At 37.1% G+C, this 16592-nt stretch overlaps 1 protein-coding gene and 1 non-coding gene across 2 annotated transcripts in view; both read left to right on the forward strand.

The window, feature by feature from the left end:
* Positions 1-16592, forward strand: part of si:dkey-246e1.3 (uncharacterized) — a 90998-nt gene that overhangs the window by 54547 nt on the left and 19859 nt on the right. The window lies entirely within an intron of this gene.
* On the forward strand, positions 11060-11131 carry trnaa-ugc (transfer RNA alanine (anticodon UGC)). The gene has a single exon. It is a non-coding gene; the product is annotated as a tRNA-Ala (tRNA).

Raw genomic sequence — 16592 nt, forward strand, 5'->3', positions numbered from 1 at the left:
AAATGAATAAAAAAAAGAATTAAAAGAAGAACACAGACATGCTGACACACAAGGTCGCTACCCCAACAACTGGCCGACTCGCAGCACCTCGGAATACCCTGCAGCACCAAGCTACCACAGTAGACGCAGGGACTAGACCCAGCAGGCCCCAACCAAGACGGCCACCCGGAAGGGATGGACGGCGGGACCCAGGAGCTCCAGACACGCAGTCCGGATGCAGTAGCCTGAGGCGCCGACCCCCACCCGACAGGCAGGCCCAGAACGTACCCCCAGAAATATACATAAATATATACATAGAGCGTTTTCTATTCGGGCTCCAATACTATGGAATGCCCTCCCGGTAAAAGTTAGAGATGCTACCTCAGTAGAAGCATTTAAGTCTCATCTTAAAACTCATTTGTATACTCTAGCCTTTAAATAGACTCCCTTTTTAGACCAGTTGATCTGCCGTTTCTTTTCTTTTCTTTTCTACTCTGCTCCCAACCCGGGGTGGACCACTAGCCTGTTCATCGGATGGGGACATCTCTATGCTGCTGACCCGTCTCCGCTCGGGATGGTTCCTGCTGGCCCCACCATGGACTGGACTTTCGCTGATGTGTTGGACTTTCACAATATTCTGTCAGACCCACTCGACATCCATTGCTTTCGGTCTCCCCTAGAGGGGGGGGGGGTGTGGGGGGGGGGGGGGGTTACCCACATATGCGGTCCTCTCCAAGGTTTCTCATAGTCATTCACATTGACGTCCCACTGGGGTGAGTTTTCCTTGCCCGTATGTGGGCTCTGTACCGAGGATGTCGTTGTGGCTTGTACAGCCCTTTGAGACACTTGTGATTTAGGGCTATATAAATAAACATTGATTGATTGATTGATTTGATTGATTGATTGATTGATATATATGTATATATATGTATATATACACATATATATATGTGTATATGTGTGTATGTATATATATATATATATATGTGTGTGGATGTATGTGTGTATGTATATGTGTGTGTATATATATATATATATATATATATATATATATATATATATATATATATATATATATATATATATATATATATATATATATATATTTTTTTTTTTTTTTTTTTTAATTTTAAGAATCAATTAAAAAAAAAAAAAGGTTTAGGCCATCTCTGCGCTTACTTGCTGCGTCAGAAGCCAATAATGGCTTTTGTAACGTGTAACCTGTTTTAAAAAGGATGTATTATATTTTTTTTATATCAAATTATATTTTGCAAGAACCAATTTGAATCAAAAATCGTGTTGAATCGTCACCCCAAGAAAAGGAATTAATTATTTTTAGCACCCCAAGAAAAGGAATTAATTATTTTTAGCATATCTGAAAACATTTTAAAAACTGTAATAAAGGGACAATACAGATTGATCAAGAATAAAATGGATATTTTGCAATCCAAAAAAATGTGTTTATTACAAAAACACAAATTTGGCGAATACATTTTGCAATTTTGCAGATGTTGCTGTAACAAGATTCAAGTATTAAGAGTGAAAGTCATAAACTATTATCATAAACATGAAGTTTGCAACTTCACTCTATTACGGATTTCTATTCATTGAATTATTTGTTTATTTTTTAAAGCATATTCAAGGTATTTTTTGCCTTAGTGAAATGGCTAAATTAACTAAAAAAGATGAATAATGATGTAGCATTGGCAACTAAATGACACCAAACCAATCAGAGTGCACTGTTCAGTATCGTGGTCACTGATTGGCTCAGCAATATTATCAGCATTATTAAATTGGATTAAAAGTAGTGTAAAGGTGACTAAGTGGGTGTTATTTCATGCCTGGAAAGCTCTCATATTGGTGGAAAAAACGTATTCAGACAATTTTGTTTTTTTTACTATGCTCTAGCTATGAGAATATTTGATTAGTAATGAATAATTCCTACTTTGCGATAATTCATTTACCATGGTCAAGCCCGTAACCAATTCCATCCATCCATCCATTTTCTACAGCTTTTCCCCCAGGGATCAATAAAGTACTTTCTATTCTATTCTATTCTATTCTATTCTATTAACAGTGATAAACAAGGGATTATTGTAACTGCTTCTAAGGATGTCTATAAATGTTCTCATTCATTCAGGTCATTGTCCTTTCAGGGCATTCAATCGATTGCAACTTGACTGGTTGTTTTGTCTTAGAAGACGTGTCCTGGGCATGACGTTGAAGTGCATCCGGCAGTGGAGGCTCCTCTATGGGGTCTTGGGGCACGAGGAGGTGAACCCCTTTACTACTGTTACCCCAGGTGGCCCTTGGCAAAGGCCTAGTACCTGACTGCCCCCTAGCCAGGGATACGGTGAAGACCTCAACGGTGGAGCAGGCGGAAGACGGTAGATGTAAGAACTAGAGATGTCCGATATTATCGGCCGAGAAATGCTTTAAAATGTAACATCGGAAATTATCGGTATCGTTTTTTTTTTTTATTACCGATATCGTTTTTTTTATTTTATTATTTTTTTTTTAAAAATTAAATCAACATAAAAAACACAAGATACACTTACAATTCGTGCATCAACCCAAAAAACCTCCCTCCCCCATTTACACTCATTCACACTCATTCACACAAAAGGGTTGTTTCCTTCTGTTATTAATATTCTGGTTCCTACATTATATATCAATATATATCAATACAGTCTGCAAGGGATACAGTCCGTAAGCACACATGATTGTGTGTGCTGCTGGTCCACTAATAGTACTAACCTTTAACAGTTAATTTTACTCATTTTCATTAATTACTAGTTCCTATGTAACGGTTTTTATATTGTTTTACTTTCTTTTTTATTCAAGAAAATGTTTTTAATTTATTTATCCTATTTTATTTTATTTTATTTTGTTTTTTTAAAAATGACCTTATCTTCACCATACCTGGTTGTCCAAATTAGGCATAATAATGTGTTAATTCCACGACTGTATATATCGGTATCGGTTGATATCGGCAAAAAGCCATTATCGGACATCCCTAGTAAGAACTACCTCAACGGCTGCGATGGCGGAAGAAGGCTGCGGCAGAAAAGGGTCCCCAGTCGTCTTGGACTCCATGCCACTGGACCCTGACCCGATTTCTGTCAAGGATCGTGTGGTGACTGTCTGTGCACTCAGTCTCCCCACGTTAAACAAAGTCACGCACAGGCATCCCCCATAAAGGGATACACCCCTACCAGGAGGATTGTCATACTCGTTCGAGTGACCGCCGATGATGATGATGATAAGACGTTTCGCCGTAGGCTTCATCAGTTCGTGCTCATAGACTTAGACCTAGTCTTGGACTTAAATTGGTCACATCTAGTCTAGAAGCTGGTACCAAAATCACAAATATGTATACTCCAAAACCAGGAGGGTGTGCCTGGACAAGGATGGTTTTGCCCTATTGTAGTGAGAAAAACAACTGTTTTGATGCAAACGAGCAATCCTTCTCTCAAGTTTGAAGTTTAATTTCCCCTTGTTAGAATTGAGGTATTGTGTGGCAGAACGATCGCTGTGGATCGACTACTACCAGTCCAAAATAGTCGGAATCAGACTGTTTGTGCACAGCACAGTGGTTGAAAAAACACTGCAGTAAGTCATGTGACAAATCTCATTGTCAAAGTAGACTGACATGTAGATTATAGTGAGCCCGTAATGAAGCTGTAAACAGGCTCTCAGTAAACGCCTGGAATGTTGGGCTAGCAGAGGAATTGTAGGAAATCGGGAAATGTTAATGCAACATTTGATGCCAGACGTATAAAGCTGGTTAAATGCAAATAACATAACGCGCCTGCGAGTGTAAATGTACGGTATATCCTCTCGTGAGTAGCTTTCATTGGCTGTCTTTTCTTCAACATAAATCCACTGGCAACCTCACACGTGTTCCTTCGTGTGTTTATTTAACCCTTTAAAGCAATCCTGCTGGCTGTTAGTTTGATGAGTTGAACATCTGAAGTGTAGAATCCATCAAGAAATGTGTCACAGTTGGTTTGGCAACTCACACAAACACACACGCACATGCACACACACACACACCTGCATGCAGCAAACTGTATTTCCATGCTGGCATGTTGGAGGTCTGGCCTGGATGTGATCCGATGCCGCACTATTTTTTCCGACGGACAGAGAAGGAGCATCGACTTATTTAGTGTATGATGGTCCAGTTGTATTGAGTTCCATGTCTGCCTTGCTTGATGCGGTTTTAGAGGTGCAGTACATCAGGGGTTATGCAGTGATGTGCAGTCAGGGGAGGCAGGTGAGGAGGGGCCTCACGTGCCATCATGGAAAGAAAAAACATTTAAAAAGAAAAACAATTAATTAAATTATGTATCCAGTGATTATACTATAAAGTTATTTTCCATTTAACTTCACCAGTTTTAGATTATTTTTATTCAAAATCGCTGAATTTTCACATTTGCCGTTCAAATACTGAGAAGAGACTGCTGTGCAGTGAGACCGTATTGCTATATGAATTATATTATACATTTCCATAGTTTAGTTAGCTGAGGTGTATAATGTACAGTGTATTTTGTCAACAACTGTATGTGTGTAACGTATTTCTTGTGCTGAGCAATCATAAAACGGCTGCAAAGACGCACTGGGTGAGGCTCGCAGTAACCCCGCCTCCTGGTGGTACAGGGCGGTAGTGATCCCAGAGATCATTCTTGCGACTACTCGGCTGCAGAATAAGTGACAACAAGCAGCAACAGTTAGCGATCGTTTATTTTTTCCTCTCGCCTGGACTTTTAACATGGAGGATTACATATCTAAAATAAAACAGTTTTCTAAACTGGACTTTCAATCGAAGCAGGAGGTAATAATTAAAGGAAGATCTCCATCGAGACAGAGAGACTTTTAAAATTGAAGAAAGATAAGGAAGACTTCTACAAACAAGTTATCGATGCTTTTGTTCAGAAGGAGCGGCGCATGGACTTTATTTATAAGTAAAGGTAAGACCATAATAACGTTTTTTTTAATTAAATGTGCTTTTTTGTGTGCTACAGTTTGTATGTGTAAAGTTAAAGTACCAGTGATTGTCACACATTTCACAAATTTGTCCTCTGCATTTGACCCATCCCCTTGCTCACCCCCTGGGAGGTGAGGGGAGCAGTGGGCAGCAGCGGCGCCGCGCCCTGGAATCATTTTTGGTGATTTAACCCCCAATTCCAACCCTTGATGCTGAGTGCCAAGCAGGGAAGAATGCTGGTATGAGCTTTTAAACATAACCCGTTAACTGCTGCCAATCAAATGGTGAATAAGATACTCTTTAGGGTTCATATGTTTGTAAATCTGACTGTGATGAAGTCAGTGCCTCACCAGCCATGAACCTCACCGCACGTCACTGGGGTTATGATTTTAAAGGGGAACTGCACTTAAAAAAAAATGTTGCTTATTGTTCACATTCATTATGGGAGACAAGTTTTTTTTTTGCATTCGAATTTGTAAATCAATTCAATCATCAATCAATTCTACCTTTTAAATCACTTTAAAGATGCATTCATAAACCGTCAACAATACTTCATTTATGTTCCTTAACCTGTATAATAACCAAACTGTAGCAAACTTGTTATTGTAAGAGCAAACACTGAGGAACTCTTTTTCAAGCATAGTAACACGTCAGCATGCTATTATATTAACCGTAAAAGCTAGCTATGGAAAGAGATAAGCTAGCTTCTGCGTCAGCACCCGATTTGCTTTTGCGTTTGTAATGCACAACACACTGCGACAGGACAACAATCTGTACTGACTGGAAAAACATGAACAATCATATTGTCAATCTGTAAAGTATTATTTAGTCCAGGTCTTCATGTTTTGTTTGTACACAGCTAGCTCGACAGCGTAATTACTGAAGTTGTAAAAACACGCAAGGCGTGCTGCGTGTATCATGATCAAGATTATAGTGACTTACTTGTTAGACAGTTGTGCGTTTTTTCCGGTTCAGTTTGGGTAAGCACTCCGTTTATGTCGAAATAGCTTGGCTATTTCAAGCAGCAGTTCATCCTCCATATATTCAGCTTCAAAAACATAAGGTTATGAATTCTCATTAGTCCAAAAGTAGTCATCTTCGTCTTCTTTTACCAAGTCAACCATGACTTCTGGAAGTCGGAACACACATTTGTTGTCAGTCGTAAGTGTGCTACTATGGAAACTGAAATAAATGCGCTGAGGAAAGAAGTTACAGCAATGCATAAAATGACCAAAATACGGTAAATATTGTACATATTACATATTGGGGTTCTAAACAAAGTAGTCCGGCACCTTTTCACTCTACAACTCCCGACTGCAGCTCAAGTCTGCACACCGTCACTACTGTATCTTGGTATTTCTTTGCACATCACATCAGGGGCTAATCCATTAAAACACTTAAAAATAGTCTTTAAAAATGAGAAATTGATAAAATTATCAAAACTCATCATGTTATAGTTTTGGGTTGTATGGCAGTGATGATGCTTCATTGGTTTTTGGTCAAATATCTTTAGTGTTTGTTTATATGATGACAACAGAGGCTTCACTACACAGTTTGTGGCCTGTCCCCAGACGACGGCACAATAAGACATATGGGATACAAATCATTGCATGCATGTAAACTTCAACAGATAAACAAGGTCTAATACGCCTGAAACAGTTTATAAAACTCCAACACATCCAAAACAGTGCTGCCAGGATCCTGATGAGGGTGCACAAATATGAACACATTACTTACCCTATTACTCCACTGACATCACTCCCCCCCCCCCCCCCCCACCCACCCTCTTTTTTCCAAGGCCCTGGAATGCTCTTTCAGACAACCTGAGAGCACCACAGTCAGTGGAAATATTCCAAAAACAAATACATTTGCATCTTTTCAAGAAAAGTGACACATAGTTAGTTAGTTGATATCGTAATCTTGGTGTATGTTTTATGTGGGCTTTTACCTTGCCATTGTAGCATTTTGAGATTGTGTTAATATGTAAAGTGCTTCATAAATAAAATGAATTATTATTATTACTATTATATCTTTTTATGCTCTTGGTTATTTTTTTTTATATATGGCCATCAAATTTTATCTTAGGGTCCAAAATAACACCTGGATATTTAAAGTTCCTTTACCTGCTCTATTTTATTTTGACTAATGTTAACCTGAATTTCATTTAATAATTGTTTCTTCAGAGAGAAACACGCAGGCAATTGCTTCAGTGAGGACGGCTCCCGGAGAAAAGTATTATTTTCTTGTCGGGAGAACAACTTGCCAAGGCTTTGGACTCGGTATTTCCATAATTTAGTCTTTTCTTTTGTCCATTTCTGCTCTCTATTTTCCCGCTTGTGGCTCATCCGTAACGAGTTAACGCAGTCAGTTTTCCCCCACTACGGGATGGCCTAAGGGTCAAAAAGGACCCCTTGAAGCAGGGATATCCAAAGTGCAGCCCGGGGGCCATTTGCGGCCCGCAGCTAATTGTTTACCGGCCCGCCACACATTCTGGAAATGCTATTGCAAAAACAAAAATGAATGAGGTGAAATCTAACGAGAAAAGTTGCAATGTTGACACAAAGCTGCCATGCAGGGTGTTTTTTTTTCTTTTGTCTTTCTTTATTTTTCTTTTTTTGCCATTGCTTCCAAAAAAAAAAAAAAATAATGACAAAAAATCCATGTTATAATGAATTATTTTCAAGGCTCCAATTACTTCAAATATTTCACTTTAAAATGTTTTATGTGGTAAATATTGCATATATTGTGTAGTTGCCATATAAAAACATCAACGAGCATAAAACAAACAAAATAATAGTTAAAACGTAAAATCGACAGGTATATCTGAAGTTGATCTATGATCTCGTAACTTAAGTGTTGAAAGTAAAAGAAAAATGTATCACTTTATGAGTGGGGCACCTTTTGGATCCCAAATATATTTAGTGGTATTTTATTTATCTTTTCACTGTGATTACTCAAAAATATTAAGGAATTAAAATCAATGGTGTCCTGCATTATTGATCTTTTATAGCTCTAATTACTAAATACTGCATATTTCAGTTTTACTATAAAAAACAAAGTTGTTTTTGACATAAAAGCCATAAAACCTTTGTTTTATTACTTTATATCGACTTGAAGTTGATATAGAGATTTACTGTAAATAAAAAAAAATAATAATAATTTGACTTATTTTTAACAATGTAATGACTGAGACCCTTTATGGTCCCCGGGACCCCTAAAGGTAAAATAAATTTAAAAAATCCATAGATTTTGTTATGGTTTAAAAAGGAAAAATATCAAAATTGCCCCCACATGCTTTAATTTTGATGTGTGCGGCCCTCAGTGGAAAAAGTTTGGACACCCCTGCCTTAAAGGAACTTTGACAGCCCTAATTTAGACCAATTCTTACTCACACAGTCTGGTGTTTTTAAAATGAATCACAATTGTATCTCTTTCAATAATCCATGTTTTTGTCTAAATTGAATCCAACTGAGCCGTCCAAAGTACTGCAAATAAGATTGAATAAAACCAAAACAAAATATTCACAGGTGTTTTCCCTCGTCCTCCTTATCAGATCTCTGTCGTGTAGCTTGTTCCTCGCGATGTTGAAGTGTTGAATGTTAATGATCCTCACGTCACGCCTCAGCTTCTCCCACCTAACTCACTATAAAGATGAGGTGTGCGTGTCAGTGGTGCAGTACTGCACAGCCTTACTAATGTGGGTTCGAGGCTTTTAAAACAAACAGACTGCTCTGCAAATAATGTTGCACGTATTTGATGTCAAACAGGAAGTAAGTGGCGCTGACATGATCTGTGGCGAGAGCAAATAATATTTTGACAGTGGATTTATTTTCTTTGCAAAAGAGGTGCAACTGGGTTATGATTTGCTGTGTCAAGTCACAACATTATTTGTCTTCTGGGAGAGAAGTAATGGTCAAATTGGTCAATGAAAAGCAGAAAGTGGCAAGTGAGAAGTTGAAACACTGCTTTATTGGGAAAAGAGATGAATGACTTTGAGTTTGTAGTTTGCTGGTTCACGAGCAGACGAGCATGTTCGGCAGCGCACAATCAGGGAGTACTTACAAGCAGACACAGTGTGTAGACTGAAAAGGGAGAACGGACGCATTCTGGCTTAAAAACAAAAGATAAAGGTGAAGTTATAACACTGAAACGCCCTCAGGAAGAGATGCTTTAAGACATGGCTAGCTAGCTAGTGGCTAAAGTCCATCCCCAGTCAACAGTGTTTTAGCTACTTCTAAATCACTAATCCTCGCCTCCATGGCGACAAATAAAGTAAGTTTCTTACAAGTATCATCCCTGCAGGACGAGGAATAGCTAAACATGCTTCACTACACACCGTAGCTCACCGGCATCAAAATGTAAACAAACGCTATTGGTGGATCTACACCTAACATCCATGTAATGATACCAAGTACAGGAGCGTATCTAGTCGATACTACTATGATTACGTCAGTATTTTTTAGCATCACAAAATCTTCTTTTGGTTTTTTTAAATGTATATTATGTTTATAAACTCAGGAAATATGTCCCTGGAAACATGAGGACTTTGAATATGACCAATGTATGATCCTGTAATGACTTGGTATCGGATTGATACCCAAATTTGTGGTATCATCCAAAACTAATGTAAAGCATCCAAAAACAGAAGAATAAGTGATTATTACCTTTTAACAGAAGTGTAGATAGAACATGTTGAAAGAGAAAGTAAGCAGATATTAACAGTAAATGAACAAGTAGATTAATAATTAATTTTCTACCGCTTGTCCTCAATAATGTTGACAAAAAAATAGAATGGAAAATGACACAATATGTTACTGCATGTCAGCAGATTAAATGAGGAGCTTTTGTTTGCTTACTTACTAATAAAATACAAATTGTATTGTATGTTTACTATTTTATTTAAGGACAAACTTGCAATAAATAACATATGTTTAATGTACCGTAAGATTTTTTGTAAAATCAAAGCCAATAATGACATTTTTTGTGGTCCCCTTTATTTAGAAAAGTACCGAAAAGTATCGAAATACATTTTGGGACCGGTACTGGTACCAAAATATTGGTATTGGGACACTAGTTTGTAGCAAATAATATATATGTTAATCCACAAAAAATCATGTGTTGTAAAGACGTTCATTATTAAACATATTCATTGTATAAGAATAATTAGTTTTGCTGCAGGAGATAATATAATACTTTTAGCATTTGAGAATTTGTGTAATTTTTATTAAAGATTGACCAGCAATGAGAAACATTCTAAAACAGTGTTTTTATTACATTTATATAATTATTTTCAGTACAAATCATGGTATATACTGTATATCAGGGGTCCCCAAAATTTTTGACTCGGGGGCCGCATTGGGTTAAAGAAATTTGGCCTGGGGCCGGGCTGTATATATATATATATATATATATATATATATATATATATATATATATATATATATATGTATATATATATATGTATATATATATGTATATATATGTATATATATATATATATATATATATATATATATATATATATATATATATATATATATGTATATATATATATATATATATATATGTATATATATATATATGTATATATATATATATGTATATATATATATATGTATATATATATATATGTATATGTGTATATATATATATATGTATATATATATATATATATATATATATATATATATATGTATATATATATATATGTATATATATATATATACATATATATATATATATATACATATATATATTGTCTTTATATTCCAGCGAGTTAATCCGTTTTGTCATTTAACATCAATTAACATTGATGTTCATCAACATTTAACATTGTCACATTATTGATGGGAAAACATTTTTTTAGACAATATGATTTGCCTGAGCGGCTAGGAGACACCGAGAGTAACAAGGGGTAGAAAATGGATTAGAAAAAAATATATAAAAAAATTTTAAAAAATTAAAAAAAGATTTCAAAAAATATTAAAACATTTTTTTTTTACTTTGGACTTCCCGTGGGCCAGATTTTGGATGCTGGGGGGCCGTAGTTTGGGCACCCCTGCTGTATATTGTACGGAGATTGTCTGGTCAACAGGGGGTGTAGCTCAGTGGTAGAGCGCATGCTTTGCATGTATGAGGTCTTGGGTTCAATCCCCAGCACCTCCAGCTGTTTTTGGTTGATTTATCTCACTGTGCTGTGATCAAAGCAGAAGAAGAGATTCTTTTCTCCCATGAATTTTAATGCCAAGGTTCCTCTGAGCAGAAAGGAGCAGACGTGCAAAGGAACAAAGTATGCAACGTGGTTAGAGAAGGAAATTTAACCGACTTTTCCGGTTCCAATTCCACTTTCGATTCAGCTTAACAATTCGGTTCCTTAAAGGTTCTCTTATTGATTTCTATTTTGAATTTTTTTTTTAAAAAAGAGTGGATAATCTTACATTTTTAACATGCCCTTAGAAAGCCTACAGTGAGGTCTCAAGAGGCACATATGCAGCATGGAAGAAAAAAATAACTTTAATAATATATTAATATTCTTCTGCAGAATTTAATCATGTGCAAATTACACAAGAATGCGACATTTAGTTACATGTGATATTAACTTATTACATGCAAAGTGAGTTGTGTCAGGTTTTTATTGTTTAAAAATTTTGATGAACATGGCTTGCAGATTATGAAAAGGTCTCAGAAACTGGAAGGTTTCAAAAACTGCAAGCCATGATGATCAAAATTATAACAAATAAAGGCTTGACATACCTCACTTTGCATGTAATAAGTTGATATTGGCAAGGCAAGGCAACTTTATTTGTATAGCACTTTCCATACACAAGGCAGACTCAAAGTGCTTCACAGACAACAAAGTGAAATGAAAGAAAATAAAAGCACAATTAAAATGCAGACAATAAAAATAAAAACCGTGCGGATGTTAAAAGTTAAAAGATTAAAAGATTTAGCTGAAAGCTAAGGTGAACATAAATGTTTCCAGTCTAGTTTTAAAAGTAGTCAGAGTTGGGGAAAGTCTGACATCTTCAGGAAGTTTATTCCAGCTATTTGTTGCATAGTGACTGAATGATGCTCTCCCTTGATTTGAGTTTACTCTTGGAACCGCTAACAGATTGGTCTCAGAAGATCTTAGTGATCTAGAGCAGTGGTCCCCAACCTTTTTGTAACTGCGGACCGGTCAACGCTTGAAAATTTGTCCCACGGACCGGGGGGGTATTTAATTTTTAAATTTTTTTTTTTTTTTTTTTTGTCATAAAAAAATACAATCATGCGTGCTTACGGACTGTATCCCTGCAGACTGTATTGATCTATATTGATATATAATGTAGGAACCAGAAATATTAATAACAGAAAGAAACAACCCTTTTGTGGGAATGAGTGTGAATGAGTGTAAATGGGGGAGGGAGGTTTTTTGGGTTGGTGCACTAATTGTAAGTGTATTTTGTGTTTTTTATGTTGATTTAATTGAAAAAATAATTTTTAATTTTTTTAATTTATTTTTTATTTTTTTTTACATTTCTTGTGCGGCCCGTTACCAATCGATCCACGGACCGGTACCGGGCCGTGGCCCGGTGGTTGGGGACCACTGATCTAGAGGGCTTATATAGTGGGAGCATATCAGTGATATGCAGATTAGTTTCACATTTGAAGTTAATTGCTGACATGAACGGACTTTTACACCATATTCTCATTTTGGGGGTTGCACCTGTATAATATGACTGAGAGAAAATCTGGTTGCAAGAAAACATGCAACTTTTCACTGACTACAATTGAACATTCACTTACCGAAAATGCTAACTTTTATCCACAAACTTAGTCACTGCTCGGTGACATTTGTTTAGCGGGAGTCTTGAACTGGGGCGACTACTTACTGCCCGTCCTGGAGCCAGTCTGAATCTGTCTCTCGTCATCTAAATGAGAAGACATTCATTTAAATTTGACAAATAATAGCGCTAACATGATAGGAGGTGTTAGTTAGTAGCTGTTGTTGTATTCAGATGACGTACTAGCGTTACTGCTGCTGGGATTACCGTAATTTCCGGACTATAAGCCGCACCTGACTATAAGCCGCACCAGCTAAATTTAGGGGAAAAAACAGATTGCTCCATATACAAGCCGCACCCGACTATAAGCCGCAGGGTTTTAATGTGTAATTAGCGTAGTATATAGGGGTTCCTGCTACCACGGAGGGGATTGTCGGGACAGAGATGACTGTTTGGGAACGCAAAGCGTCCCATTTATTAACAATAAATCTTTCAATCATTCAATCAAACTTTCACATCTTTGACATGGCAAACAGCATTCGTGCAGAGTACAAATAATACAACGGTGCAAAGTAATACAAAGTGCTCGCCTGTACGTTATCAAAATAACCAGCCTACCGGTATATGAAAAGTCAGTCTTTAATCATTGTGTCATCGTCTTCCTCCTGCGTACTAAAACCACCGAAATCCTCTTTGTCGGTGTCGGAGAAGAACAGGCCGTAAATAAGCCGCACCCTTGTATAAGCCGCAGGGACCAGAACGAGGGGAAAAAGTAGCGGCTTATAGTCCGGAAATTACGGTAGATAGTAGCAGTTAAAAATGTTACTTTCATTTATAATTATTGAATGCGGTGTGTTTAACTGTTTTAGCATATTGTTAGTACTGTATGTCCTCGTCTTGATGAACTAGCCGCCTTATAATTATTCCAAGTAGCGCTGTTGCAATCTTTTCCTGTAAAATGTAGTCAACTTTAGAGCGTTTCTTGCGCCCGGGCTCTGCCATTTTGTGGTCTGATCTCTTCCCCACCCAGAAAAATTGGTAATAGAACCGTTTAAAAAAAAATGGCAAGCGATTCCAAGGAATTGATAGACTTGGAACGGGTTCTTAACAAGAACCGGTTTTCGATTCTCCTCCCTAAATGTGGTAGTTGAGGAAACTTTGAGCCCTGCAATTGAATGAGAGATTTGTATTAACAATGCAAATAACAACCATTCTGCTTGGTACGGATTATGTTTGCACTGTTTGATGCATTTTATTTTTTTAATCTTTTATTTAAAATGTCCTGTCCAGCCACTCAGGCAAATCATATTGTGGATGTAGATTTACTTCACAAAAGAGAAGTGTGGGATACTTCTCTTGTTGCCTTATTTGTATTTGACTTTATTACATGGATTTATATTAATATTTGGTGCAGCCGGACCAGACCAGGAGGGCATAGAAAGAAGAAAAAAAAAGACAGAGGGGGAAATTGCGGGTACAAGAGGGGATAAGAAAAACAACAACAACAACCGAACAATATCAGCAAATATGATATGTACAAATACCAAAAAAACATAGCAAAGAAGCAACTAATGAGGTCGATACAGAAATGACAAAGATCATTATTGCACTTCAAATGGAGCCATTTTGTGTGTATACGATTGTTTCAGTAGTGTGTATGAGATTGTTTCAGTAGTGTGTATAAGATTGTTTCAGTAGTGTGTATAAGATTGTTTCAGTAGTGTGTATGAGAGTGTTTCAGTAGTGTGTATGAGTGTTTCAGTAGTGTCTATGAGTGTTTCAGTAGTGTGTATGAGAGTGTTTCAGTAGTGTGTATGAGAGTGTTTCAGTAGTGTGTATGAGAGTGTTTCAGTAGTGTCTGAGTGTTTCAGTAGTGTGTATAAGATTGTTTCAGTAGTGTGTATAAGATTGTTTCAGTAGTGTGTATGAGAGTGTTTCAGTAGTGTGTATAAGATTGTTTCAGTAGTGTGTATGAGAGTGTTTCAGTAGTGTCTATGAGTGTTTCAGTAGTGTGTATGAGATTGTTTCAGTAGTGTGTATAAGATTGTTTCAGTAGTGTGTATAAGATTGTTTCAGTAGTGTGTATGAGAGTGTTTCAGTAGTGTGTATAAGATTGTTTCAGTAGTGTGTATGAGAGTGTTTCAGTAGTGTGTATGAGAGTGTTTCAGTAGTGTCTATGAGTGTTTCAGTAGTGTGTATACGATTGTTTCAGTAGTGTGTATGAGAGTGTTTCAGTAGTGTGTATAAGATTGTTTCAGTAGTGTGTATGAGAGTGTTTCAGTAGTGTGTATAAGATTGTTTCAGTAGTGTGTATGAGAGTGTTTCAGTAGTGTGTATGAGAGTGTTTCAGTAGTGTGTATAAGATTGTTTCAGTAGTGTGTATAAGATTGTTTCAGTAGTGTGTATGAGAGTGTTTCAGTAGTGTGTATGAGAGTGTTTCAGTAGTGTCTATGAGTGTTTCAGTAGTGTGTATGAGAGTGTTTCAGTAGTGTGTGTGAGAGAAAAAACATTTCAGTTGTGTATGTGAAAGCATTTCAGTAGTGTGTATGAGTGTTTCAGTAGTGTGTATGAGAGTGTTTCAGTAGTGTGTATGAGAGTGTTTCAGTAGTGTCTATGAGTGTTTCAGTAGTGTGTGTGAGAGTGTTTCAGTAGTGTGTGTGAGAGTGTTTCAGTAGTGTCTATGAGTGTTTCAGTAGTGTGTATGAGAGTGTTTCAGTAGTGTGTATAAGATTGTTTCAGTAGTGTGTATGAGAGTGTTTCAGTAGTGTGTATGAGAGTGTTTCAGTAGTGTCTATGAGTGTTTCAGTAGTGTGTGTGAGAGAAAAAACATTTCAGTTGTGTATGTGAAAGCATTTCAGTAGTGTGTATGAGTGTTTCAGTAGTGTGTATGAGAGTGTTTCAGTAGTGTGTATGAGAGTGTTTCAGTAGTGTCTATGAGTGTTTCAGTAGTGTGTATGAGAGTGTTTCAGTAGCGTGTGTGAGAGTGTTTCAGTAGTGTCTATGAGTGTTTCAGTAGTGTGTATGAGAGTGTTTCAGTAGTGTGTATGAGAGTGTTTCAGTAGTGTGTATGAGAGTGTTTCAGTAGTGTGTGTGAGAGTGTTTCAGTAGTGTGTGTGAGAGAAAAACATTTCAGTTGTGTATGTGAAAGCATTTCAGTAGTGCATGTAAGAGGTAATTTTGAATAATGTCCCAAACGGCCCCTCTTATGCCTGTGTCTTTGCGCTTTCAGAGTGGTGGGAACGATGGGATATTTGCATATTTTCTAAAGATTTAGCTTTACACTTGGCCACACCTCGAGTTTGGTTGCACGCCATTTGCGTCGCTTTTTTCTCCCTGATTGTTTGAGAACTCTGGTTTCTTCTGTGAATATTGTACGCCTTTTATAGTTTTATTGGTACCATATCATCAAGGGTGTGGCGCAGAGCATTACTAAAGTCGTCGGTAAGGCTGTCGATAGAGCCCACATAATTGGGGAACGGCGCTATTACCAAGGGCAGCAGGCCAGAAAGAGTCGTAGTTGTAGCAGCACTAATATTACAGCTGCCAAAGCATCGGTTATTATCAGAACGTTGGCAGTAGGTCAGAACCCCAAATTTTATGAGGTAGTGATCGGCCACTGCTTTGGTATATTGGAGTACCACAAATTTAGAAGCGGCAACACCCTGGACTAGGACTGGATCTCTGTTGCGATGTGTGGATTCATTTACTATCTGAGTAATCCCACAAGTGTTTATTATAGTCTGGAGCGTCGCGCTCTGAGGGTTTAATGGGGTATTCACGTGAATATTAAAATCGCCCATGATAAGTATATTATCTGCTTGAGTCGTCATATAGTCGTAGAGGAACTACAGACCTCATAGTAA

Source organism: Entelurus aequoreus, linkage group LG22, assembly GCF_033978785.1.
Source record: "Entelurus aequoreus isolate RoL-2023_Sb linkage group LG22, RoL_Eaeq_v1.1, whole genome shotgun sequence".
Taxonomy (NCBI): Eukaryota; Metazoa; Chordata; class Actinopteri; order Syngnathiformes; family Syngnathidae; genus Entelurus; species Entelurus aequoreus.